This window comes from Odocoileus virginianus, chromosome 20, assembly GCF_023699985.2.
Source record: "Odocoileus virginianus isolate 20LAN1187 ecotype Illinois chromosome 20, Ovbor_1.2, whole genome shotgun sequence".
NCBI classification, from domain to species: Eukaryota; Metazoa; Chordata; class Mammalia; order Artiodactyla; family Cervidae; genus Odocoileus; species Odocoileus virginianus.
In genome coordinates this window covers 7,268,661-7,296,082 of record NC_069693.1, presented here as the reverse complement: position 1 = coordinate 7,296,082, position 27,422 = coordinate 7,268,661, and the positions used below count along the sequence as shown (strand labels likewise).

At 49.6% G+C, this 27,422-nt stretch overlaps 1 protein-coding gene and 1 non-coding gene across 4 annotated transcripts in view; one reads left to right on the top strand and one right to left on the bottom strand.

Moving 5' to 3' along the window:
• The window catches only part of BICRA (BRD4 interacting chromatin remodeling complex associated protein), a 73,581-nt gene that overhangs the window by 8,954 nt on the left and 37,205 nt on the right, over nt 1–27,422 (top strand). The window contains exon 1 of one of the 3 annotated variants that reach the window (XM_070450631.1): nt 24,781–27,417. The exons of the other annotated variants lie outside the window; for them this stretch is intronic. The gene's annotated coding sequence lies outside the window, so the exon portion shown is untranslated. Of the gene's footprint in view, nt 1–24,780; nt 27,418–27,422 lie in introns of those variants that run through there. 3 annotated transcript variants of the gene reach the window in all.
• On the bottom strand, nt 7,206–7,335 carry LOC139030109 (small nucleolar RNA SNORA11). The gene has a single exon (XR_011482422.1). It is a non-coding gene; the product is annotated as a small nucleolar RNA SNORA11 (small nucleolar RNA).

The following is a 27,422-nucleotide window of genomic DNA, read 5'->3' as shown; positions in this document are numbered from 1 at the left end:
GGAGGGAGTGAATCAGGGCCCATGGGGCAGGTCAGGACGAGAGCCTGGCCCTTGCTCAATGGAAAGACTGGGATGCGGGGCAGTGGGGGGGTGGTGCAGTGCTCAAGTGTTGTCCCCCCGAGTTTAGTCACAACTGGAAACCAGCCATTCTGTGTTCTGTCAGATCTTAGCTGTCGCTTGTAAGTTGCATCTCCTTTTACAGACGGATGAAGACTCAGGTCTCGAAGTTGGTAACAGTTTTGGGAAAATGTCTCCTCTCTTCTGGCCTTTGGGTTTCTGCAACCCTTCTGGCCGCCTCTGGTGGCTCAGAGGGTCAGGAGGCAGGAGACCCCAGTTCCATCTCTGGGTCAGCAGGATCCCCCTGGAGAAGGGAATGTCTACTCATTCCAGTATTCTTGCCTGGAGAATTCCACGGACAGAGGAGTATGGTGGGCTGCAGTCCATGGGATCGCGAAGAGTCAGACATGTCTGAGTGACTCACACTTTCGCTTTTCTGAATGCCTACGGTTTGCCCCCTACGTCTCAAAACTACTTCATGAAGCGTTGTTTCTCTTTGTCAGATTTCTGTCTCCTTAGTCGGACGAGCAGAATTCCCTGACGTCTGCCCAACTCTTTTCCCTCCCCGCCCGCTTCCACAGTCCTGCTTTTTTTTTTTTTGAGATCATGCACTGTGTCTCCATTTGTCACAGGGATACTGAGCCCATTTCTGGGCCAAACTCTGTAGCAGGAGTTGTTTATGAAGTCATGTCCGACTCTTTGCGACCCCATGGACTGTAGCCTGCCAGGCTCCTCTGTCCATGGGATTTCCCAGGCAAGAATAATGGAGCGGGTTACCATTTTCTTCTCCGAGGGATCTTCCCAACCCAGGGATCAAACCTGAGTCTCCTGCATTAGCAGGTGAGTTCTTTACCACTGAGCCACTGGGAAGGCCCTGTAGAAGAAGAGGGAGATTTGTTTAAGGGAGTTCTTAACATAAGCCTGCTTTAAGCAAACAGGCAATAAAGAAAAAAAATATATATATACACACACACAAACACACACATACATTTCCATATGTTCCGTATCGTTGTACTTTGTATAATAGTTTAATAGTAAATGTAAATTTAGCACTATGATGAGCATATAATAAATGTATATATTATATACAAATACCTGCAAGTATAGATTTATAAGTCTGTATAAAATCCCCTTTTATTCCCATCCTCTTCCCTGGCCCTCTGCCCTGGCAGATTGTTCAGTGCCCTGGCAAACTGTTCGCTCTGTGTGGTGGATTTTTGCTTTCTCCAGAGGCTCCTGCTGTATTTCTTCTTCTGTGTCTTTTTCGCCCAGCACCCCCACTTTCAGGCCCCGCCTTGTGTTGCCACTAGTCCATCTCACCTCCTGCTTCTTCCGGCTGTGGGACTCCACTGGGTGTGGTTATCAGAGGTGAAATGTCTCTTCCAAGGTCAACACTGCTAGCTGCTAGTGGAGCAAGGATTTGAATCCAGGTGCATCCTGCTAGTTAATTCAGACCTGCACAGCAGGCCTCTCCTGTCCCTGGTCTCAGAGCTCTACCCTCAGGGACTGGGAGGGGAGTAAGCCCCAGACACACCCATCCTCCCAGCTAGGTGAGATCTGTATCTTGGGAGTGTCACCTGGGCTGGCCAGGAGGAGGCAGGACTGCTGGGGTATGTTGATACATCAGGGCAGGCTTCCTGGAGGAGGGGGCTTCAGGGATGGAGGGTTGGGAGGGGGCTTTGGGCTGTAGGCCATTTCTAACAGAGGACCCTGGGATGCTTTGCATAAAACTTCCAGGGAAAGAGGGTCCGGGACACTGGGACTGAGATCTGGGGTGCCCTGATTTTGTTGATGGGCCATAAGAGAAAGAGGGTTTCTGGGATGGTCCAAGGTCACTGCCTTGAGTGACTGAGTGGATGCAGGTACCCTTTCGTGGGACACTGTAGCGGTGTCTGGTTTGGGGAGCACAAACCCCAGAGAAGAGAACTCTGGCACCCTCTTGGCTGGTGGAAAGGTGCAGACGGGAGAAATGAATGAACTGGAGGCGTCGCGAGTGAGAAACGACGACCTGGAGTGATCACTCGAGCCCCAGGGATAGGGAGAGGACAGGAGAGGTGGGAACTTCTTTGGCCAGAACCGAGAGGGAGGGAGGAGCCTGGGTTTGGTGGGCAGATAGGGGCCCAAGGCAGACTGGAATATGGTGAAGAGTTGAGAAAGAAGGATGGCTTCAGGGATAGAGGGATGGATGAATGGAAGATGGCTGGGTGGATAGGTGGATAAATAGATAAATGGATGGATGGAAGGAAGGCAGGCGGATGGAGCTCTTGGCAGCCTGAGATTGAAAATATATATCTATCTGTATCTATATATCTGCTATTCTCTATGGCTCCCTAGTGTTCTCAGCTGAAAGGCTAACCTTCCCCTCCCCTCCCCTCCCCTCCCGAAGCCCAGTAGTCTGGCCTGGGCTTATCTCCTTGACCTCATCTCGCCCTCCCACCTTGCTTTCTTCAGGCACCCAGCTGGTTCCTGCCCCCTCCCACCTTGCTCTTGCTTCTCCTTGCCCTCATCTTCACCCACTCCTTCCTGTCTCTGGGCTCCTCGTCCTGTCCTGCAGGCCTCAGTTTAAATACCCTCTCCTCCAGGAATCCTTCCTTGATGACCCTGTCCAACTTCATTCACGTCCCTTGGTTTATTTCCTTGTCAGAATTCGTCCCTCGGACCTGACTGGGAATAAGTCCAGACTCAGTATTCACTGCATGAGAGAGGGGACAGGCTTAGAGACAGAGATTCCTCGGATTGGAGCAGGCTTAGAGAAAAAGAAAGGAGAGAAGGAAGATTCTAGAAGAGGCAGGAGGGGGTGGTGCTGGTTGGGCTCAAGAGTGAGCCCATCTCCTTACAGGTCAGGAGATGAGGAGGAGAGGGGAGTGAAGGCAGAAGAAGGGTGTTTGTGTAGCTGGGAAGGAGTTCAGGAGGCCAGTGTGGACCTGCTTGGAGATGGGAGGAGAAGGTTGAGGGGAAGCTGGCGGTATTGCCAGCTGCTAGGAGGGGAGGGAGCTTTGGCAGTCCTGCTGCTGCTGCTGGGAGAAGGCAGCCGCCTCTTATCTTTAGAGGTCTTAAGAAACACGTGCTGATGCTAAGTCACTTCAGTTGTGTCTGACTGCGATCCCATGGACTGTAACTCACCAGGCTTCTCTGTCTGTGGGATGCTGCAGGCAAGAATATTGGAGTGGGTTGCCATCTCTTCCAGGGGACCTTCCCAACCCAGGGATTGAAGCTGTGTCTGTTAAGTCTCCTGCCTTGGCAGGTGGTTCTTTACCAATAGCACCACCTGGGAAGTCCCAAAGTGAAGCTGTTTCTGCCCGATTAAGAGCAGATGGTGGTCCTTAGTTTGGGGGAAGGAGGATTCTTTGGGGAACCTGTTCGGAGGCCACCGACCTTCCTCCCAGAAAAATGCATGCTTGACTCTACATCCTAACCTTTGGTGGAGGATTTCAGTGGGGGTGAGGGAGGGGTGGGTCCAGTTACCATAGCAACACTAATAATAGCTCACTCGATGCTGGGCACTGGTCTAGGGCCTTCACAAGTCCTGACTCAGTTATTCACGTGGAGACTTAGGAGGTGGGTGCAATTGGCAACCCCATTGTACAGAAAGGTTGAGGACCAGAGAAGATGGGGCAACTGGATGAGATGGTTGGATGGCATCACAGACTCAATGGATATGAGTTTGAGCAAGCTTCGGGAGATTGTGATGGACGGGGACACCTGGCGTGCTGTAGTCCATGGAGTCGCAAAGAGCAACTGAACAAGTTACACGTTGTACAGATGAGGAGACTGAGGCCCAGGGAGATTAAGTGACACTTGCCCAGAGTCACACAGCTGCTGAAGAGTAGAGGGGATTCCCGCCCACCCCTCCCCCCAACTCTGCCTCCCAGACTGCTCAGTCTGGCCCCAGAGCCCAGGCTTTTAGCCATAAAGCCTCACTGCTTGCTTGTTACAGGGGCCAGGACCAAAGCCCACAATCCAGAAGCTGCCCTTCCCCCTTCCTACTATTGCCCTGGGATCTGGCTCGGGAGGGTCTCAGCTCACCCAGTAGAGGCCTGGGCTCTGTAGGAGGCTTCCCTCCCTCCACTTTCCCTCTCTCCCCTCCTTCGTGTCTTCATTAACATAACCTTGTGCTTCCTCCAGGCAACGGACGTGTTTGTGAGTTTGTGATGGAGCCGGGTGGGTGACTGAGTGTGAGTCAGCAAGCCCTGCCCAAAGGGGTCAGGACTCTGGAAGGCAGATCTGGCTGGGCACAGGGGCTCCTCCACCCCTCTCAGCCTGTTTCCACATCAGCAAGAGGGGCCTGAAGCCTGTCTCTAAGAGGTTTCATAGATGACGTCACATGTCAGCAGAAGTGCTGTGAATTTATGGCAATAACCGGCTTCAGTGGTGTTTCAACATTCAGAATGTTTCAGAGCCAAGAGCAGGCTAGATGAGGTAGAACAGCTCCCAACCAGGCAGGGCAGCTCTCTTTCCTCAAAGAGGCTAAAGATTTTTGCAGCAAATACTATTTCTGCTGCTACTATTGGGTGGGCCAAAAAAGTTCTTTCGGGTTTTTCCAGAACAGCTTACTGTAAAGCCTGAAGCAACTTCACCCAGTATATCTGTGACTGTTTATACTAAGTGGGATATGGAAGGATAGTCATGGCAGGTCAACTTTTGCCTCCCCCGACCCCCCGTCCCCCCATGAGAGTAAAAGGGGGAAAAAAAGGGAGTTGGTTTTTAGAGAGTTTTGGAGATCGGAATTGCAGAAATGGGGTTGTAGACAGAAACGATCTACCCATTGGGATGTCTGTGGAGTTTCATTGAGATAAGGTACCATCCAGGGCCTGATACTCAGTAAGCCCATTGTAAGTGTTGGTTGCTGTTATTAGCCTTTAGTCTGTACCTGCTGGTGTGGACAGGTTGGGCTGTGTTGCAGATCAACAGCTTCTCCATCTTGAGCACAAATCCCTTGGGGAGCCTGTTCAAGTACAGGGTCTGTGGCAGCCCTCAGACTCTGCATTTCCGGCCGGCTCCCAGGGGACACCGAGGCTGCCCTTGGTCTGGGGCCACACATTTGAGTAGCAAGGGGTAGAGTGGTTTCCGGATGATTTCTGTGTTGCTTTAAGGGTTCTGCACTGGATACTGAGGCTAAAGTGAAAGTGTGAATTAGTCGCTCAGTCGTGTCCAACTCTTTGTGACCCCACAGACTGTAGCCCACCAGGCTCCTATGTCCATGGGATTCTCCAGGCAGGAATACTGTAGTGGGTAGCCATTCCCTTCTCCAGGGGATCTTCCCCATTCAGGGATTGAACCCAGGTCCCCTGCACTGCAGGCAGATTCTTTACCATCTGAGCCACCAGGGAAGATATCTTTAACTCTTGTTGTTGTTCAGTCTTTGCAACCCCGTGGACACCAGGCTTCCCTATTCCTCACCATCTCCCGCAGTTTGCTCAAACTCATGTCCATTGATTGAGTTGATGATGTCATCTAACCATCTCATCCTCCGTTGTCCCCTTCTCCTTCTGCCTTCAGTCTTTCCTAGCATCAGGATCTTTTCCAGTGAGTTGACTCTTCGCATCAGGTGGCCAAAGTATTGGAGCTTCAGCATCAGTCCTTCCAATGAATAGTCAGGGTTGATTTCCTTTAGGATTGACTGGTTTGAGTTCCTTTAGGATTTAACTCTTCAAAGTTAAAAGTGAAAAAAAAAAATTAAAAGTGAAAATGTTAGTCACCCAGTCATGTCTGACTCTCTGCGGCCCTGTGGAGCCCTGCCAGGCTCCTCCGCCCATGGGATTTTTGCAGGCAAGAATGCTGGAGTGGGTTGCCATTTTCTTCTCCAGAGGATCTTCCAGACCCAGGGATTAAACCTGGGTCTCCTGCATTGCACATGGATTCTTTATCATCTGAGCCACCACTCTTTGGGGCTTATCAATTTGAAGGCAGATCTGTATGAATTATTATACAGGGGAAAAAAAGTCATAGATAGCCCTGTGAAAGTCTTTCTCACTGTCCTCTTATCCTGCCCCCTCCAGAGGGCCTTCTGTGAGGAGTTTGGGTGCATTCATTCTACCCCTCTATTCAATGACTACATTTTTCTCCCCTCTTAATCGCATGTTTCATATGAATCATTTTACACCTGGCTTTTTTTTCTTTTTACACTTTAAAAGCACAGATTTTATAGTATTTTATATCACAATCCAACAAACACACGTATGTAATATGTATACATACATAAAAGCAAAAAAAGTTTTGCCAAAAATGTCTATCCTGAGTGTTAAATTTTTTTTTGGAGACCTTTTTCTTTTTTTAAAGCAGTTTTGGGTTTACAGTATGGAGAAGGTAATGGCACCCGACTCCAGTACTCTTACCTGGAAAATCCCATGGACGGAGGAACCTGGTGGGCTGCAGATCATGGGGTCGCTAGGAGTCCGACACGGCTGAGCGACTTCACTTTCACTTTTCACTTTCATGCATTAGAGAAGGAAATGGCAACCCACTCCAGTGTTCTTGCCTGGAGAATCCCAGGGATGGGGGAGCCTGGTGGGCTGCTGTCTATGGGGTTGCACAGAGTCAGACACGACTGAAGCGACTTAGCAGCAGCAGCAGTGGGTTTACAGTAAAACTTGACAGGAATGTACAGAAATTCCCCATATTCCCCCTCCCCTCACATGAAACAGCCATTATCAACAGAATGGCACCTCTTTTTTTTTTTTTGTTTTTAGACCAAGGATGACTGCATTGACACATAATCAAAATGTCCCCAGTTCACCTTAGGGTTCACTTTATTGTTTTTTTTTTAGGGTTCACTTTAATGAGCAGAGCAGTGTTGCATAGTCTGTGGGTCTGGACAAAGTATGACCACATATATCCATCATTGTAATGTCTCTCAGAGCACTTTCACTGCTCATGAGACCATCTTTACTCTGTATATTCCTCTCTGCAAACTCCTGACAGCCACTCATGTTTTTATTGTCTCCAGAGTTCTGCCTTTTGCAGAATGGCACACAGTTGGAATCTTTTTCTTTCTCCTTGAAATGAGAGATTCAGACCATTTATGAGACCACTGCTGGCCCACCCAGGAGTGGACTGGACAGGCTCGTGGCAAGCTCCCCCACTGCGTGCCGAGGCTTTCCTTCCAGTTACTGGCCCTGCCCAGCAGCCACGTGGGGGAGCAGGGGTGCACATGTCGGGGGTCTGCCCATAGGAAGGCCACACGTTTTGTGCCGCTCGTCACAGTGAACCCAGGTTCCTGTCAGGTGTGTTATAAACAGACGAGCCATTTCTTCAGGCCCCCTGCTCTGAGCACACCGCACACCTGGCTTTTTTAACTTGAACAAATGTCTTAGAATTGTTTCCGTGACAGCAATCTAGGACTCCATTTTTTTTTCCTATTTATTTATTCATTTTAATATTTATTTACTTGGCTATGCCTGGTCTTTGTTGCACCATGTGGGATCTAGTTCCCTAACTAGGGATCAAACGAGAGCCCCCTGCATTGGGAACTCAGAGTCTTAGTCACTGGACCACCAAGAAAGTCCCTCTTTTTTTTTTTTTCCTTTTTAATTGAAGTATAGTTGATTTATAATGTTGTAGTTTCTGGTGTATAATAAAGTGATTCAGTTTATATATATATATATACACACACACACACATTCTTTTTCATATTCTTCTCCATTATGGTTTATACAGGCTATTTAGTACAGTTCCCTGTGCTATACGCTAGGACCTTGGTGTTTATCCATTCTGTATATAATAGTTTGCATCTGCTAATCCCCAACTCTGAATCCTTCCCTCTCCCCTGCCCCGATAGAACTCTTTCTTTTAGCAAACTAAAAGAGGAGTATCTCATAATTTATTTAACCTCTACTCAATGGATTTTTGTTTTGTTTTGTTTCAGCTACCAGGTTTTACTGTGAGCCTGTATGTGTCTTTGGGCTTCCTGGGTGGTTCAGTGGTACAGAATCTGCCTGCTAATGCAGGAGATGCAGGAGACAACGGGTTCCATCCCTGGGTCAGGAAGATCCCCTCGAGGAGGAAATGGCAACCCATCCCAGTAATCTTGCCTGGGGAATCCCATGGACAGAGGAGCCTGGAGGGCTACAGCCCGTGGGGTCGCAAAGAGTCGGATACGACAGAGGACTCAACAGAAAGGGTGTTAGGTGGCACGGTCTCCTAATCTTGTTGAGCCTCCTCACCAGTATTTGAGCCGCGCTGCCTGCAGTGTTTTCGGATACATACCTGGGAATGGAATCGCTGGGTCATCTGGTAATTCTCTTTTTAACTTTCTGAGGATCCACTGTTGTCCACGGTAGCTGCACCCTTTCACATTCTCACCACAGTGCACAGGCGTTCCAGTTGCTTCCCATCCTAGCCAACAGGTGTTGTATGGTCTTTCCCCCAACCCCGCCCCACACTTAAGTGTTTGAAATCCAGTGTGTACTTTCCACTCAGGACATCTTGTTGGACCAGCTCTGTTTCCTGGGCTAGGAAGTCATATGAGACTGCTCCGAGTAGGCGGTGCAGAGTTGGACCATTCGTGTTTGCCCTCATTACTGATGTGGCCGTATTGAAGTCTCCCATCTTGCTCTTAGTTTTCAGTTTATCTCCAGGGTCCTTTGTTCCTTTTTCTCTCGTTTCCCGACTCCTTTAGTTTGAGCAGTTTGGCATTCCATCTTATCTCCACTGGGAGCTGAATCACGCTGTCTCTCTGCTACCCTGGCGTTTCCGTTCTGCATCTTTGACCAGGACCTGGGCTCCCGTTCAGAGGGAGATGGGAGCCACAGCAGGCTTTTGAGCTGGGGGGTGACCCGACCTGGACATTGTTGTATCTGCACCTGCAGTGGCTTCTGCAGGAGGGTTTCTATCGGCCAGATTCCTGGACGAGGACTCGCCAAGGCAGAGGGAAGCGTGCACTGAGGTTTGGGGAGGCAGTGCCAAGTGGCATTCCAGAAAGGCCTCACCGTTCTCAGCCCTGGCAGACAGCAGCCAGAATTTACTGAGTGACTGCTCAGTGCCAGGCATGTGCCAGACCCTGGAGTTGCTGTTGAGAATCAAGCCAGGTCCCGCTGCTTAGATAACTTTGGTCCTGGAGATGTGGGGCAGCCTCTGGAGCGGCCTCTGAGCTCAGAGGAAGGCAAAGCTTTCAGAGGAACCAAAAAAGGAGAGGCCAGAGGCCCTTCTAGGTGGTGGAAGGAGGCTTGGCCCAGCCCGGGTGCTGGCTGGATCCGGAGACGGACTCTATTGGTCTGGAGAACGTGTGTGGGGGTTCCCCTTCCACGTGGGACATGTCGGGGTACAGTTGAGGAGTAAAATAATAGTACCTCCCCCTCGGGGCTTGTTTGGGAGGGTTCAGTGGGAGGCCGACAGCACATGGTGGTTGTTTGACTAATTTATCCCCACTGGGAGGGGATCAACATCAGGAACTGGGCGGCCTGACCTAGGGGCTGGTGCTCTGGATGTGTTTAGGGCCTGTTGCAGATACACTTGGACTTGGAGCCCCAAGCTGTCTCTTTCCTCGGGCCAACTGCATCAGGCCTCTGTTAAAAGAGGATTAAAAAAAAACAGATGCCGCTTCCCTGAAGGGTGATAAGGGTCCAGTCAATGAGGTGGTGGCCACGTGGCGCTCGGGGCCCCCTGTACCAGTCAGGCTCCATTGTTTAGGCACTCGGTCATGTCCGACTCATTGCAACCCCACAAACTATAGTCCGCCAGGCTCTCCTGACCATGGTGATCCTCCAGGCAAAAATACTGGAGTGGGTTGTCATTTCCTCCTCCAGGGGATCTTCTCGACCCAGGAATCAAACCTGCAGCTCCTTCATTGGCAGGTGGATTCTTCACCACTGAGCCGCCAGGGAAGCCCGTCCATAAAGGTTAGCTGCTGTTACTGTTATTGCTGCTGTCATCATTATTAATTTAAGGCTTATAGGCAACAGCCAGCTCCTTCCAGACCCCTCAGGACTGAGACCCCAGAGAAATGAGGTCAGTGGCTTGGTGTCAGAAAAACTGCGGCGCAGGGATCTGAAGCCAGGTTTGTCTGACCTGGGCTCAGGGGCGCCCTGCTGCTGGACTTTGGGGAAGCCTCAGGCCTAACATAAAGACCCTTCCCTTCTTACAGCAGCAAGAGCAAGACGCACTCAGGGTGACACCACCTCCATCAGTGGCCATAACAGGCATTCACCTGCGGTAACTCGTCAGGCACCTGACCTGAAGCCAGGCTATTTATAGTCTGTCTTTGTGCTCTGTGTGAATATTCATATATTTGGCTGCAGAAATATTAGTGTTTGAGTCCCGGTGGCATCCCACAGCCGGTTGTGGGTGTTCCATCATAGACACGTGCTCATCGCAGCACCTGGCCAAGTCTGTAGAAGAATCTGCTGCTCAAAATGCATGTCCCCTCCAGGGTTTTAAACAAAGCCTCGGGGACCTCTAAGCCCATGGATTCTGTCACCTGCTGGCCCACCCTGCAGGGTGCATGTTGCCCATATAGTGATACTGGGTAGTGTATACTATTCAGATTCTGCGCTTCTCCATAGACCGTGCAAAATGAGCAGCTGCGTTGAGCCTCGGTGGGTTCCGAGGGCAAGGACCCCGGCTGGGCGGGAGGAGTCGGTAAAGAGGCTTCTGGAAGCCTGTACCCTGAAAGCTGGGAGTCTGGAATCTGTTGGGCCGTGACTGGTGGTGAGGGAGAAAGGGGGAGTGTGACGAAGGGCCAGCCGTTGTGATACGATGCTCCTTGTGCCTATAGACGCGGTGTCCAGGGAGCCCACGCTGTGGAAATGGTCATGAGAGGAGTTAAGGGCAAGCGGGCCAGGGAGCAGAGGTTATTCACTTTTGTCTCCAGCCCGTCCAGCTCTTGGGCTTCCCGGGTGGCGCTAGTGGTAAAGAACCTGCCTGCTGATGCAGGAGACGCAAGAAACATGGGTTTGATCCCTGGGTTGGGAAGATCTGGAGAAGGGACTGGCAACCCACTCCAGTACTCTTGCCTGGAGAATCCTCATGGACGGAGGAGCCTGGCGGGCTACAGTTCGCAAAGAGTCGGAAACAGCTGAGTGATTTAGCACGCACGCACATCCTGCTCTGCTGAACACTCCCATAGGCACCTCAAACCAAACACATCTGACACCTAGCTCCCCACTGCCTACCACGCCCCCTCCGCCCCGACACACACACACACACACACACACACACACACACACACACACACACACACACCGGCCAAAAAAGCAAAGCCTGCACACACACACACACCGGCCAAAAAAGCAAAGCCTGCACACACACACACCGGCCAAAAAAGCAAAGCCTGCACACACACACACACACACATCGGCCAAAAAAGCAAAGCCTGCACACACACACACACACACATCGGCCAAAAAGCAAAAAGCACACACACACACACACACACACACACACACACCGGCCAAAAAGCAAAAAGCACACACACACACACACACACACACCGGCCAAAAAAGCAAAGCCTGCACACACACACACACACACACACACACACCGGCCAAAAAAGCAAAGCCTGCACACACACACACACACACACACACACACACACAGCCAAAAAGCAAACACACACACACACACACACACACACAAAGCAAAAAGCACACACACACACACACCGGCCAAAAAGCAAACACACACACACACACACACACACACACAAAGCAAAAAGCACACACACACACACACACACACACACACACAAAGCAAAAAGCACACACACACACCGGCCAAAAAAGCAAAGCCTGCATCTCTCCAGTTTGTCACCATCTCGGTCCATCCATCCTCCCACTGACCTGGGTCAGGTTCTTGGTGTCATCCTTGACTCTTCTTTCTCTAATTTTTCTTTTCTTTTTTTTTTTTGGCCATCCTGCGCAGCTTGTGGGGGTCTCAGTTCCCTGACCAGGAATTTGGACTTGGGCCCTGGCAGTGAAAGCGCCGAGTCCTAACCACTGGACCGCCAGGGAACTCCCAATTTGAATTTTTCTTGTTGTGGTATAAGCAACACATGACGTGAAACTGACCACCCCACGCCTCTGTTATTCACATGTTGCGTCGATGTCTGTCTTCTGTCCCCCGTTGGTCCACCAGCGTAGCCTGTCAGCTCAGCCTGCATAAGACCTCCACAATCTGGCCCCTCTCCCCACCTCCTCCACAGTCCCCAGCCCCGTCCAGCCACCATCACTTCCCACCTGAGGTCAGCCTCCCTCCCCCCCCACCACGGGGTTCCCTCCATCCCCTGCCCCCTACCGGCCTTTTCCCTCACTCAGCCAAAGGGACCCTGTTATAACCTGAGTCGGCTCACATCCCTTCTGCTCAGAGCCCTCTCGTGGCTCCTGCCAATCAGTAAAAACCCAAGAACTCTGCTTGCCAGTGCACTGCCCACTGGATGAGCTGTGCGTTTTCAAGAAGAGAAACATGCTGGATTTCAAAGCCTTAGAAGGAAAGGCGGAAAGAGTCAATCCCCCGTTAACACTATTTTTATTTTGATGACATGTTGAAATGATCATAATTGTTTATGTCACATGGTTGTTGTTTAGTCCCTGAGTCATGCCTGACTCTTTTGCGACCCCATGGGCAGGTAGCCTGGCAGGCTTCTCTGTCTCTGGGATTTCGCCAGCAAGAATACTGCAGTGGGTTGCCATTTCCTTCTCCAGGGATCAAACCCACGTCTCTGACATCTCCTGCTTTGGCAGGCAGATTCTCTATTGATAAATAATTCTATATATGACATAAATTCAAATATCTATTAACGTTTATTCAATAAATAGGAACTAAATATATATAAATTAAATATTTGTAAATAATAAGTTGAATATGTTATATTGTTCTTTTTTTTGTCTCGATCCTTACCCTCCTCCAGAAGGTAAGCCCCAAGTGAACAGGGATCTTTGTCTTGTTCACAGCCGTCCCTCCAGCTTCTAGACCAGAGTCTGGCACGCAGCACATGTCCCAAGCTTTAATTGCTGAATGGGTGAATATTTAGTGAATGAGGAACTTGGGAGGATGTGAATTAGCCATAAGCAAGTGTATTGAGCAGGGAGAGAAGTTGGGAGGAGCAGAAGAAAGGCCCTGAGTGGGTGTCAGGGCCGCTGGGGAACAGACTGGCTGAGGAGACAGGGTGAAGCCGGGGAGGGGGTATCTCTGCTTCATCTGAGCTGTGGTTCGTCACGTACGGGGCAAGCTTGAGTCAGTGACTTGCCGTCCCTGGTCCTTATGGCCTCATCTGTCCAAAGGGAGAAGAGCAGCTGTTTGTTCATGTATTCAACAGATATTTCCTGTTTTCCTGCCAGTGCCGGGCACTGTAGTAGATAAAGTAGGCGGTGTTTGTTGTTGCTGTTTGGTCACTAAGCCATGTCTGACTCTCTTGAGAACCCACGAACTGTAGCCCACCAGGCTCCTCTGTCCATGGGATTTCCCAGGCAGGAATACCAGAGTGGGTTGTCACTTCCTTCTCCAGGGAGTCTTCCCGACCCAGGGATCGAACCTGCATCTCTTGTGTCTCTGACGTTGACAGGTGGGTTCTTTACCGCTGAGCCACCAGGAAAGCCTAGTAGGTGGCGTCTTCACCCTCCTTTGACCTAGCCTAGGCTCCCACTTCCGGGGTCATGTGGAATTAAATTGAGCACTGTAATGGCCTGTGGTAAACCTCAATTCCTGTTGTCAAGTTGGCTGTTGGCTTCAGCTTTCCTCATTGGTACAGTAAGGATGCAGGGTTGTCATGAAAGCCTGAATCACTGTGTTGTACACCTGAAACTAACATGACATTTTACATCGACTTCAGATCATTTCCGGTAATGGTGGTTTCTAAATGGGCGTGCTTAATTTTGATGTGGTCTTGGGCTGGAGGTGCAACTTGTGTCTTCATCATGGAGTTTGTGTTGCTTTTCAAATTAAGAACCTGTTGTGACTTAGAATGCATTTTGTGGATGTTACATCTCTGTCCTTGAATGTGACCCTGATGCTTCGCAATAGGCTCTTCTCAGCCAGGCACACCTGGTTTACTCTGGGACGTGCAGAGACTCAGTTTCCTTTCATTCCCTCTCTGGAACGTCAGCAAAAGGGTTCTTCATTTGGTAGGCTGCTGAGTTAACCAGCTTTCATTTGTCTGGCGGGGGGGGGGGGGGGGGGGGGGCGCGGCAGCGTTTATAAGTTAGCACAAGTAATGCTAGCCTCTGTTAACAAATAAGTCCTTTATTCTCCAGTGGCTTAAGTGTATTAAGCAGCTTAAAAGTATTTTTCTCCCACATGTTATAGACCAAGGAGGGTGTTTCTGTTGGGGCGGCCTCACGTGCATCCATCCAGAGAACCAGGCTCCTTCCTTCGTGTGGCTCTGCCCTCCCCTTAGTCTTTGGGGTCCTCTGTAGATGAAGAAGCGTGAAGGGATGTCTTTTGTGCCAGGCCTGGAAAACCCGAGTGTCACTTCTACCTATATTCTGTTGGCCAGAATTCAGTCACGTGACTACACCCAGTTACAAGGGGTGCTGGGAAATGTAGTCCAGGGAAAGAAAATGGTTGGGGGGGGGAACCTACAACAGTCTTCACCATATTGGGTGTATATTTGTAGTTGCCCGGGTGTACAGTTGAATGAGTGGGAATGCCTCAGATCTGTGGGAGGGGATATCTGGATTAGCTGTTCTCCTCACTTTTGAACCTGTAGTCTCTGATGAGACATATTTCACACTGTGATCGAGGAGAGATACACACATATACCCCTGAAACAAAGTTTTGTGGAACACTTAGCCTAACCACTTTTGAGTCCTTCAGCAATCCGTTTTTCCGATTTTATTCAGTTTTTTTTCCTTCATTGTTTCAGTGATGGTTGAGACCCACTACACTGATTGCATCACTGCTCAAATTTTGCAACCCACGATTTGAAAAACAATGAAAAAAATGAAAGTAGAAATGTGAGAAAATTTGAACTGTTGGCAACTTCTAGACTCTTGAGAGAGTACTGCCTTGGTCCCCTTATATATCCCAGGCTCAGACCCAGAAGCATGTTGGAGGCATTGAGGCGCTTCCGGAAGGTTAGAACACTCAGAACCAAATCCCCTCACTTCCCCACCGTACCTGTCCACCGCCCTCCCCCATCCTTTCTAATACCTCCCACCCACTTAACCTCGATCTAATTGTTCCTGTCGCCTGTCAGGCACATTCCTCCCCCCGGCCTTTGCTCTCACTGTTCCCTCTGTCGGGGATGCTTTCCCCCACCTATTTGCCGGGATCCCTCCTCACTTCAGGCTTCCCAAGTGGTTCAGTGAGTGGTCAAGAATCCACCTGCAATGCAGGAGACTTGGGTTTGATCCCTGGGGCAGATCCCCTGGAGGAGGAAATGGCAACCTACTCCAGTGTTCTTGCTTGCCTACAGTCCATGGAGTTGGAAAGAGTTGGACATGACTGAACAATGACTGCTGGCCAACATCACCTTGTAGGTGACTTTACCAATTTAGGATTTGTTTCTTCCATGAGGGATCTACCAGGGCCTGGGGCATAGTTGGTGCTCAGTGAGTGAATGTGATGTTTTTGGTTTTGTTTTTTTCTCTGCCTGGTGGGAAAGCAGCTTCTTGGATCAGCATTTTGGAAAGGTAGATTGTCCTCGGGGCAAGAGGGGCAGGGTAGGGATTGGGTGGGCAGCAGAGAGGTGAGCTGAGAAAGGGATTCCCAGGAATGCTATGGAATCAATAGCTTGAAGCAAGTTGTTTGAAGCAAGAACTTAGTCTGTAGATTATTATTTCATCAAAGGATCATTGAAGGAACCTTGCAGGTTTTCCTGTCCCCTCCTGCGGAAGTAACAGTCTTAAATCTCGCCTCTTACCAGCTTCACCTCCCGAGGCACCGCAGAGCCGGGGTGGGCTGGGGGTTCCCTCGGCTCCTTTCCCTCCAGCCGCTGGGGCCCGACTTGCTCTGTGTGGCTGTTTTCAGTTCTTGCTGAAGCAGGAAGTTTCCTCGGTGTGCTGGTTTTTGTGTTTTTGAAGTCTAAAGGCATTTATGCCCCTGCGATCAACACTTTACACACTTAAGAAATTCTACAAACCCAGCACATTTCACAGGCCTTTGTGCTTTCTGTGTTTTCTTGCCCATTTTTGGCTTTGGTGGGGTTGGGGTGGGGGCGGGGTGGCTGGAATGAGAGGTTAAAGCTTCGTATTCAGCCCTCATGGGGCCCCTCCGGGGTCAGCCAGAGGGAGGCTTCCCAGGGACCCGCCTTGCTGATGGGGTTCCCACCCGGATCCTGCAGGGCACTCAGGAAGTACAGCCAGGACTGGAGGCCGGGGTCCAGGTGCTCCCGTGTGTTTGCTGGGGTGGGGGGTGTCGCGTTGAGTCGACATGCCCTGGGAGGATGTGTGGCCTGGGAAGTGCGGGTTAGGAGTCAGGGTCTGGGTGGGGGTGGCGGTGGGCTGCATGACCAGTTTTTTTTTTTTTTTTTTAACTTGCTTAAAATTTTTTTTTTCTTTTTGCCTTTCTTCTTTCCCTTGCTTATTTATTTCTTTATTTCTCACGCACCTCGCAGCATGTGGGATCTTGGTTTCCCCGCCCCCTGCATTGGAAGGCAGAGTCTTAACCACTGGACCGCCAGGGAAGTTCCCCTCTTTGCTTCAAATTGTAAACAGTTGAATCGAGATATAGTTTACATACCGCAAAATCCCCCCATTTAAGGAGTTCGATTCATTGGTGTTTTGTATGTTCACGGAGTTGTGCAGCCATCCCCAGTCTAGTTCCAGAACGTTTTCATCCTCCCTGATAGAAACCCCAATTCCCTTAGTTGTTCCCCATTTCCCTTGTCCTCCAGCCCCTGGGAACCCCTAACCTGCTCTCTGTCTCTTACGGGCTTGCCTCCTCTGGACATTTTATACAAATAGAACCCACCACTATGCGGCCTTTGGGGTCTGACTTCCACGCAGTGTGTTTTCAAGGTTCACCCCTGTTGAAGCATGTCTCAGAGCTTCGTTCCTTTTTCTTTTTCAACACTGAGATACTTGCATACCATTCATTTCCCCCCTTTAGAGCATTTCATTCAGTGGGTTTTAGTACATTCACAGAATTGTGCAACCGTCACCACACTCTAATTCTAGAACTATTTCATTACCCCAAAAGAAACCCTGTATCTGTCATCTCCCGGCCCCTGGCACAAAGCCCCACTTTCTGCCTCTGGGGCTTTGCCTTTTCTAAACATTTGAACCAACAGAATCACGCAACATGTGGTCGTTTGTGTCTGGCTACTCCCTCTTTGTATACTGTTTTCAAGGTTCATCCACATCGTAGCATGGATCAGTGCTTCCTCCCTTTTCCTGGCTGAGTAGTATTCCATTGTATGCACGTACTGCATCCGCTTCATCCATCCATCCATTGATGGACATTCGGGTTGTTTCTGCTTTTTGTCAATTATGAATGAAGCTACTTGGTGGCAGTTTTCTTCAGCCGAGGTGGGAGATGGCGTTTCCAGCCGCCCCCTGCCCAGCCTGCTCTTCCTGTCTGTTCTCACAGGTACACAGGCCTCCCCCGCCGCCTCCTCCCCTTCTTCCCCCAGTTCTTCCTGAGTTGTATCTTCCCCTCCCCCAGCCTCAGCCAAGGGCTCCCAAATCTGGAAATCATTTCCAGAGAGCCCTGGGCAGCCCCACAGGGTGGCTTTGCTCTCCTTGCTAAGTCTCAGCCATGCCTGCCCCCCGCCCCAACCGGCCACTTGCCCCCCCATCCCCAGAGGGAACAGAGGGGACAACCTGATCCTTCTATTCCAGTCTCAGAGCAGATGTGTGGGGTCAGGGCCACGCTTAGGAAACCGATTTTCTTCGGTGCTTAAAAACATTAAAAAAATAAATAAAAAATAGGAAACAATGCGCCCAAGTGTAAAACTCAAATAACATCAAAGATTTTTAATGAAAAGCCTTCCTCCCCCTTCTACCACACCTGCCCTGCCCTGCACCGTCTCCCAGCCACCTGTACCCACGTTCTCTTCCTAGACGTAAATGGTTATGGTTTGGGGACCTCTTTCTAAACAGACATTCTGCCTGTGTTAGCATCTTTCTCCCTGCCCCCCACTTTCTCTTCACACCCCCCTATTTTTTAAGGTACTAATGGCAAGTTATTCTAACACTGTTCTGCCCTTTGCTTTTAACTTTTAACAATATATCCTGGAATTAATATATTATTAATTTTAAATAATATACCTATATTATTGTATATCCTAACTTGTCAAATTCTGTGTCTTTCTCAGCTGCATAGTATTTATTCCACTGGGCAACCCTAATTTACTGAAGCCAGTGCCCCTCTGCTGGACACTTTGACTAGTTCCAGGCTATGACAAACAAGACTACAATGAGGCACTGTGTGTACAACTGTTGATTTGCATCAATATGAGTGTGTGTGTGTGTGTGTGTATGCACTTAGTTGCTCAGTTGTGTCCATGGACTGCTGTGTCCATGGATTCTCCAGGGAAAAGACTGGAGTGGGTTGCCATGCCTCCTCCAGGGGGTCTTCCCAACCCAGGGATCAAAGCCAGGTCTCCAGCATTGCAGGTGGGTTCTTCACCAGCTGAGCCATCAATGTGAGTAGAGTGTAAGTTAAAATCCCATAGGTGGAATTGCTGGACAAAGGATGTGTGCAGTAAAAAAAAAACAATGTTATTAATGAAAAGTTCCAAATGTACACAGAATTAGAAAGAACAGTATGTTACTTAACAGTCTGTTACTTATTCCCAGGTTCCATAGATCAAGATCTGTCCACACTTTTCATGCAGCATGTGAGATCTTAGTTCCCTGACCAGGGATCAAACCTATATTCCCTGCATTAGAAGTGCAATCTTAACCACTGGACCACCAGGGAAGTCCAAACCTGCTCTCTAGACCAGCTGGAGTTCTTCCTCTGCTGGCTGGTCTTCTTGTTCTGCTTCCAGCGGCTGGCGTGTTCATTTTTTGACGATCCATTATGCTTCTAATATGAGCATCTGGGGAGATGTGTGATGTCAATAAAAAGTTAAAGGAAAACACAGTCTCTTAACATGCAGCAAGTAATGCAAGATCATTAGAAGAAATAAAAGAGGGAGGGCAGGGAGGGGGAAGAAATTGGAATATACAGAGTTCCAGAAACACTGAGAACATGAAATGGACTTCTTGTTCTGTCTCCCAGGGCAGAAAAGCCTTATTAACATTTTGGCATCCTTCCTCCCCATCAATCTGCTTTTCCTCTTGCCCTTGGGACAGTCATTCTTGCACAGTTGACACGAGTGACATATTTTGAGAGCCGAGGGCAAGAGCAAATTTCAGGAGGTTAACCTCAGTGCAGGGGAGTTTGGGGAGCTGGCCAAGTGGGTGTCTCATGGGTGGGGCGTGCACACTGGGAGTTAGTGCCCCCTGAGCTGTTCCCAGGGGAGAGGCTCAGAGGCTGTGTCCTTGAGGTGAGCAGGCAGTGCTGGATCCCTGCTGGAACTGCCCCTAGATTTCCAGGGCTCCTCACGAATGCTCTTAAACCCAAAGCCAAACATGTATGAGACTGGTAGCATCACACTTAACAGTTTTTAAGTGTTTTCATTTTTTTAATCTTATGACTATGAGAATAACCAGGGAAGACATTATCATTCCCATTTTCTAAAAAATGCATTTTGTTTTTGGCTGTGTTGGGCCTTCCTTGCTGTGTGCGGGCTTTCTCTTGTTGTGGGGGGCGGTGGGGGGCTAATCTCTAGTTGCAGTATCATTGCAGTGGCTTCTCTTGTTGTGGAGCATGGGCTCTGGAGCATGCAGGCTTCAGTGGTTGTGGCTCACAGGCTTAGTTGCTCAGCAGCACGAGGAATCTTGGTTCCTGGACCAGGGATCGAACCTGCGCCTTCTGCAGTGATAGCATGGATTCTTAACCACTGGACTGTCAGGGAAGTCCCTGTGTTTTATTTTTTGAAACCTGAGCCTGGGGATTTGGGAATAGTAGTTACTCCTGATGATAATGCATATTTCTTTAGGACAGCCTCGGCACCCAAGTCTTGTACTCTACACATACTCATTCATTTAATCCTCGTACGACACCATGGAGGTGTTATGGTTCCCTTCAGAAGTGGAAACTGGGGCGCAGAAAGAAATGACTTGGCCAAGGTCACACTGGTGCTTAGAATCAGAGTGGGATCTGAACCTGGGCAGTCTGGGCGCATCTGAAGAAACAGTTCACCTGTTTCTTTAATTATGGCCACCACGAGCCTGTGTGTGTGCTCAGTCACTCAGCCGTGTCCGACTCTTTGCAACCCCATGGACTGTAGCCCGCCAGCCCCCCTTTCTTATGACCCTTTTCTGCCATCTGTCAGAAAATTGTCCTTTATATATACCTGAATCTACAGTGTCCTAAAATAGGAGTGCCCCACCTTTCCTGGCCAGGGTTGTGCAGTGCACGACCTGCACAGCTGTACATGGTTAGCCAAGGTTTAGCCAGTATTTCCCAAGTGTTTACTTAAGAGACAGACAGTAAACAAGTAGGTCAGTAAAAGATTTACTATGTCAGGTGTCAGTAAGTTTCCTAACAAAGATAAAGCAGGAGAACGAGGGATCAGGGTGCAGAAGGTTGAGGGTGCAGAAGGTTGGGGCTGCGCTTCCAAGGCAGGGGTCAGAGCAGGTGAGGTCACCACAGAGGTGACATTTGAAGGGAGATACCTGAGGCTGAGGAGGCCTGTGTTGCCCGAGCTGAGTGGACCAGGAGAGAGGGCAGGGGATGTGGGCAGAGGGGGCAGGGGAAGGTCCTGAGGGGCCTGGTGGGTCACAGAGAGGACTTTACTTTGACGAATGAGACCAGAGCTCTGCTTGGATTCTGAGGAGAGCGGGTATGGGAGGTGATTTGGGTTCAAATCAGGTCCCTGAACTGGGGGTGGGGGCAGGAAGACCGGTGAGGAGGCTACTGAAGAAATTCAGGCATAATGTGGGTTTGGGGAATATTCACTGATTTTGAGGTGAATGAAGGAATGATTTTGGCAAAGAAGCAGGCAGTCTTTGCTGGCACAAAGGCACAGGGGAGAGGGCTGGAAGGTCTGTCCCAGCCACACCCCCGCCACCAGCCGGGTCTCTCCTGTTTCTGCCTTCCAGAATGAAGCAGGGTCTCCAGAGGACCCAGCCCCCTAACAACCCAAAGCCTGGCTTCTGGGCAGACCCGCTCTGTGACCTGGGGCACATTCAGGGGGGCGTTGCCTCAGTGTTCATTCTGTAAAATGGGGAAAATCAAGTGACTGGGTGTGGTCACCCGCAGGATCTTATTTCCTGACCTGGAGTTGAACCCATGGCCTCTGCAGTAGACGGGGAGTCTTAACTGCTGGACTCCCAGGGAAGTCTCTGCTTTTCTTTTTAAATTGCGAAATAGAGGATTCATACAGAAAAGTGGGAAACATGAGTTCTACCCAGCAATGGTAAGATAACACTCTCATGGTTACTCTTTTTAAAAATAACGTTATAGAGCTTCAATTCACACAGCATACAGTTTACCCATTTAAAATGTCCAACTCTTTGGTTTATAGTATATTCACCGAGATGTGTAACCCTCACTGTAATCCATTTAGAGCATTTTCATCACCCCCAAAATAAACCCTGTGTCTCTGGGCCATCACCATTATAAATGCCCAGTTGGGTGAGTTTTTGCACATTGGACACACCCATGTAACCAGCTCACAGGTTAAAAAAACAAACAGCAGAACATGATGGTGTGGTGGTGGTTTAGTCACTAAATCATATCCGACTCTGCAGCCCCACGGACTGTAGCCTGCCAGGCTCTTCTGTCCGTGGGATTTCCTAGAGTGGGTTGCCAGTTCTTTCTCCAGAGGATCTTCCTGACTCAGGGATCGAACCCCCTTCTCCTGCATTGGCAGGCAGATTCTTGACCACTGAGCCACCTGGAAAGCCTCCCAAAAGATGCCCCAACCTTTCTAGTCCCTCCATCCACCCCCGTCCCCGCCTGCAGGGAGCCACCATCCTGATTCTAACTCCACAGTTAGAATGGGTGTATACTTTGTATATGAAACCATACAAGGGTGTTTTCTTTCAGCATAATGTTTGTGAGATGCTTCTATGTTACGTGTACCAGTAGTTTGTTCCCTTTTTCATTGCTGTGTAGTATTCCATTGTGTGGACGAACCACAGCATATTCATGCATTTTTCCATTGATGGGCATCTGGGTTGTTTCTAGTTAGAGGGTGGTGTGAACATTCTAGAATGTTCTATATCTGCCCCATTATTCACAAGGGTGGAATTAAGAGTAGCCCCTGGCTTCATATGATGCTAGGTAGATATTGTCTGTAGACTCTCCTCCCTCGACAGAGGTGTGCTCCACATCACATGTTCTAGAATCCTCCTTCCTGGGTGAGGATTGAAATCCATCCTGCAGACCCTGCCGCAGCTGTGGCTCTTCATCCTTTGCTCTGCGGGCTGGAGAAATGTCCTCTTCCACAGAGCCCGTGAGCAAGCTGTCCACGACGTCCATGGAGCTGCCTGAGCTTCTGGCCCCAGCGGACGGTGTCTTGACCAGCTTGACGGGGTTCATCTGGACAGTGTCAGCAAACATTCTGCATACTTGCTGGAGTTTTTGTTGTCTTCTGTATTGGGGTGGCTCCTGGCATTTGGGGCAGAAGCCACTGGTGTAGACTGACTGGATTATTTTGCCTCCTGGGTTGCTGTGCTGGGCAGGGGCGGGTGGAGAGTCCTGTGGAGCATTTCCCCCTGCCCCCCCTGTCCTGAAGAGATGCGCCCACCTCCCCTCTCTCTCCCTCTTTTTCTTTCTCTCTCTCTGAGTTGCTGTCTGTAGCGCTGGCCCCATCAGCCCCTCTGCTCAATTCCTCCTCTGATCAGCTTTCTGTGCTGAGGCCCAATTCCCCCTCCCCCACCCGTGACCTTTCACCCCTCCCATCTGCCACTGACAGGTTCCCTCTGGGTCCCTGCTCCCATCCCCATGGCCAGTCCCCCATTCCAAGCCCAGCCCCACGGGTCCCTGGTCTGCCTGTGGCTGTATGCTCGCCCCGCCACCACGCCCTCCCCCAAACCTGGTCACACACCACCTCTGTTCCGCATTAGCTGTGACCCCTGAGAACGTCCCCCTCTGTCATTCAGTCCGTTCAGTCCCTGTTATACAAGGCGGGAACAAAACAACTGGCGCTCACCCCTCCCAGCCGATCAGGCGATAGGTAAGATCAATCACAGTCTCACTGAGATGGCGATCAGAGCTTTGAAGATAAGCAGAGCAGGGCAGAGGGAGGTGGAAGTGCTGGGTGACGGGGTGGGGCCCGCAGCTGTCCACAGGCGGAGCATCTCTGATCTGGTGCAAAGGTCCGGAGGCAGGCGTGTGCCTGATGCCTTGCAGGGATGTGGAGCAGGCTGGTGTGGCTGGAGGGAGAGAGGCTGGGAGGTGAGGCCAGAAGCGGGATGGGGGCAGAAGGTCACAGGAAGAACTTAGATTTTAGTGAGGCAGGCGTCACAGGAGGGCTCTGAGCAGAGGACAGCGTGAGCAGACAGGGTCCCTTTGGGCGCCATGTGGCGGTGAGATTGTAGGAGAACCAGGGCAGAATCGGGGACAGAGGGCATAGGACCTGGTCGAAGTTTGTCATAGCCAAGAAAGCAGCATTCCTATCAACCCAACTTCAGAACCGATTCCGATTTCCCCAGGTTTCCTCTGATGTCCTTCTTCCAGGACTTCACCCAGGACACCCCATTACATAGATGACATTATGTGTCCTTCTTGTCTCCTTAGACCTCCCTCTCCTGGGCTGTGACGGTTCCTCAGACTTTCCTTCCTTTTGGTGACCTTGGCATCTGGGGGGACTGCTGGTCAGGAGTTTTGGAGAATGCGCCTCTCTAGGGATTTGTCTGATTTTTTTTTTCCTTGTGATTGAACTTCCCTGGTGGCTCAGCTGGTAAAGAATCTGCCTGCAATGCAGGAAGACCCAGGTTCGATCCCTGGGTTGGGACGGTCCCCTGCAGAAGGGACCTACTCCAGTATTCTTGCAGAAGCAACCTACTCTGGTATTCTTGCCTGGAGCCTGACTTCAGTCCACGGGCTCACAAAGAGTCAGACACACGTGAGCAACATTCCCTCGATTACACAAGGGCCTAGGGGTTTGGGAAGAAGACTGCAGAGAGGAAGTGCCCTTGCCCTTCCCATCTTATCACATCAAAGGTATGTACAATCAACTTGACTTATTAGGTTGATGCTGACCTTGATTGCCTGGCCAGGCCACAACAACTTTTGAGTCTGCAGTCTTGGCAGTAAAAATGGTTAAGCATGTGCCTTATGCATATCTATTTACATGCGTCCATTCATTTTAGGGCTCACAACCCTCTGATGTGGGCGCTACTTTTAATCTTATTTTACAGGGAAAGAAACTGTAGGGAAAGAAAACAGAGAGATTGAAGTAACTTGCCTGAGGTCACAGGTCAGTTAAGTGGCAGAGGTGGCATTTGAGCCCAGAGGGTCTGGTTCCAAAGTCCAGGCTCTTAAGCTTCACCTGCTTATTATAAAACAGGTAAGGAAGATTTTTTAGAAATCAAACATTTTAAATAATGTTATATTTATCAGTAGTTATCACTAATGATAAAAACTGAAGTCTGAAAACAAAAAAACCTAACGTCTGTATTTTGAATAATGTTCTTGATAATTAAAGTTTCAATCAACTTTTTGTCAGTTCTGCTAAAATCACTGATTTTATTATTAACGTGGTTTAGAAAGAGCTTACGGGGCTTCCCTGGTGGCTCAGATGTTGAAGAATCTGCCTGCAATTGGGTTCGATCTCTGGATTTGGAAGATTTCTCTGGAGAAGGGAATGGCAATCTACTCCAGTATTCTTGTCCGGAGAATTCCATGGACAGAGGAGCCTGGCAGGCTACATACGGTTCATGTGGTCACAAAGAGTCAGATACAGCTGAACAACTACCATACACACACAGAAAGAGCTTATAGTAGGAACAGAACCGTCATCTTTATATTTAGTTAGTATTTACATTGACTTTGTTTTCTTTTTTTGAGTTAATATTCACATGGCATGAAGTTAGCAGCTTGGGGACGAAGAGATAAATTAGGAGTTTGGGATTAACATAAACACACTACTATATATTAAAGATTAACAACAAGGACCTCCTCTACAGCATGGGGAACAATACTCAATATTTTGAAATAACCTATAAGGGGAAAAGCAATCTATATAATCTGAAAAGTAATCTATATAAATATAAAAAACTGATCACTTTGCTGTCCACCTGAAACTAATAAGATTGTAAATCAGCTATATGTCAATTAAAAAAAAAGAACCAATTAAAACTGTACAAGTCAGTGGCTTTTAGTTACACTAATAATGTTAAGCAGCCTTTGTCTCAACTAGCCTTTGTCTAGTTTTCTGCCTTCCCATCTGTCTAGGATAATTTCCCTTTCCCAAAAGGAAGCCCTACGCACATTAAGCAGTTTATCCTCATTTCTCATCCCTGCAGCCCCTCAGTTCAGTTCAGTCGCTAAGTTGTGTCCGACTCTTTGCGACTCCATGGACTGCAGCATACCAGACCTCCCTGTCCATCACCAACTCCCGGAGTTTACTCAAACTCATGTCCCTTGCATCAGCGATACCATGCAATAATCTCATCCTCTGTCATCCCCTTCTCCTCCCGCCTTCAATCTTTCCCAGCATCAGGGACTTTTTCAGTGAATGGGTTCTTTGCATCAGGTGGCCAACGTATTGGAGTTTCAGCTTCAGCATCAGTCCTTCCAATGAATATTCAGGACTGATTTCCTTTAGGATGGACTGCTTGGAATTTGCTTTCTATCTCTATGGATTTACCTGGACATTTCATATCAATGGAATCGTATGATATGTGACCTTTTGTTTCCATAGATTATTTTTAATCTCCTGGTTTCTTTGTGAGTACTTTTTTATGCCTTCTGTCTCTTTTCTGTGAGGATAGTTTTGTTAAAGGTTGGAAGCGTGATATTCGCCAGCTTACTGAAGGCTGTGTCGTCCAGCAAAGGGACATCAGAGTCTCTGCTTTGGGGACCTTGTGCTCTCCCGAGGCGTCTTGCTGTCTGGACTGTCCCTCACAACCTATGCCGTGTCAGTCCGTGGATTGATTGCCTGTCCAGCTGAATACGTTTTGTCTCTGAGATTAGGGAGTAAATTGAAATTGACATTCTACCGATGGACTAGAACAGAGCCCAGGACGAGAGCCAGACCACGTCTGGACCTCTGGTGTGAGGCCAGAGGAGAGACTTAGTAAGCCAAGCTGGGGACCAGAGGCTACTCACTCATTTGCAAAAAGAGGAAATGGGGTGGGCCCATTTGAAGAAAGAAATGGCATCCCACTCCAATATTCTTGCCTGGAGAATCCCATGGACAGAGGAGCCTGGCGGGCTACTGTCCACGGGGTCGCAAAGAGTTGGACATGACTGAGCGACTGAGCACGCTAACGCACACCATATACCCCCAGGTGGTTTAGGGATTCAGAGTCGGATCTAAACTGTGAATCTCAGTTTAGACTTTGGGGAAAGGCCAGACTCTGAAACAAGATACACAGAGAGCTGCCGGGTGCGGAAGATTTGGAGGTCTTGCTTGTCTCAGCTATTCCTCTCTGTCTAGACACTGAGCAGCTCTGCCTGCTTTTGCCCCAGGTGGGAGGTCAATCCCCCCTAATAAGATAATTAGTAGCTTTGGGACCATCAGAATACCTTAACGAGAAATGGCCTTAACTGGAAGGTGCTAGGTCAACCAAGAGAGCTGATACAAGGGGGCGTGTGAGCCTGGCGGGCTACAGTCCCTGGGGTTGCAGAGAGTCAGAGACGTCTGGGTGATTGACACTTGGACCTGTCACCATTCTCTCCTCTCTGGGCTCCCTACTCCCATCCTCCCCTCTTGCAATCCACTCTCCACTCAGCAGCCAGAAGGATCCTGTGAAAGCCCAAGTCCGGTCACCTCCCTGGACTCGCGCAGAATAAAACCCCAAGTCCTCTGTGGCTTGTCCTCATCGCCTGTCTGACCCCACTTCCTTGACCCCGCTTCAGCGCCTTGCGGTTGCTTAAGCGTCCCCAGCACATCCCTGCCGCAGGACCTTTGCATCTGCTCTGCCTTCTGCCCAGAATGCCCTTCCCCATTCGCCTAACTCGCTGCTTATCTTCTGCGCATCAGCTCAGACTCCCTTCCTCATGTGGACACCCTGACCACTAAAAACGCACCCCCAGCCACACACCCTCCCCCCAGCGCATCACCTTTCTCCTGCATCCTTGCTTTTCTCCGTTGTCCTTTTTGCTCTCTCCCCAGCACAGAGCATCCTGAGAAGGGGAAACCATGTGACCTCCAGGGCACTCATCTTGTTGGCCCTGGAGTGGGGAGCTGAGTTGAGAAGGGACTTGAGAGGAAGCAGGAGGCTGAGGCCGGTTCACAACTCCCCTTCAGCCTTCCAGCTGGTGAG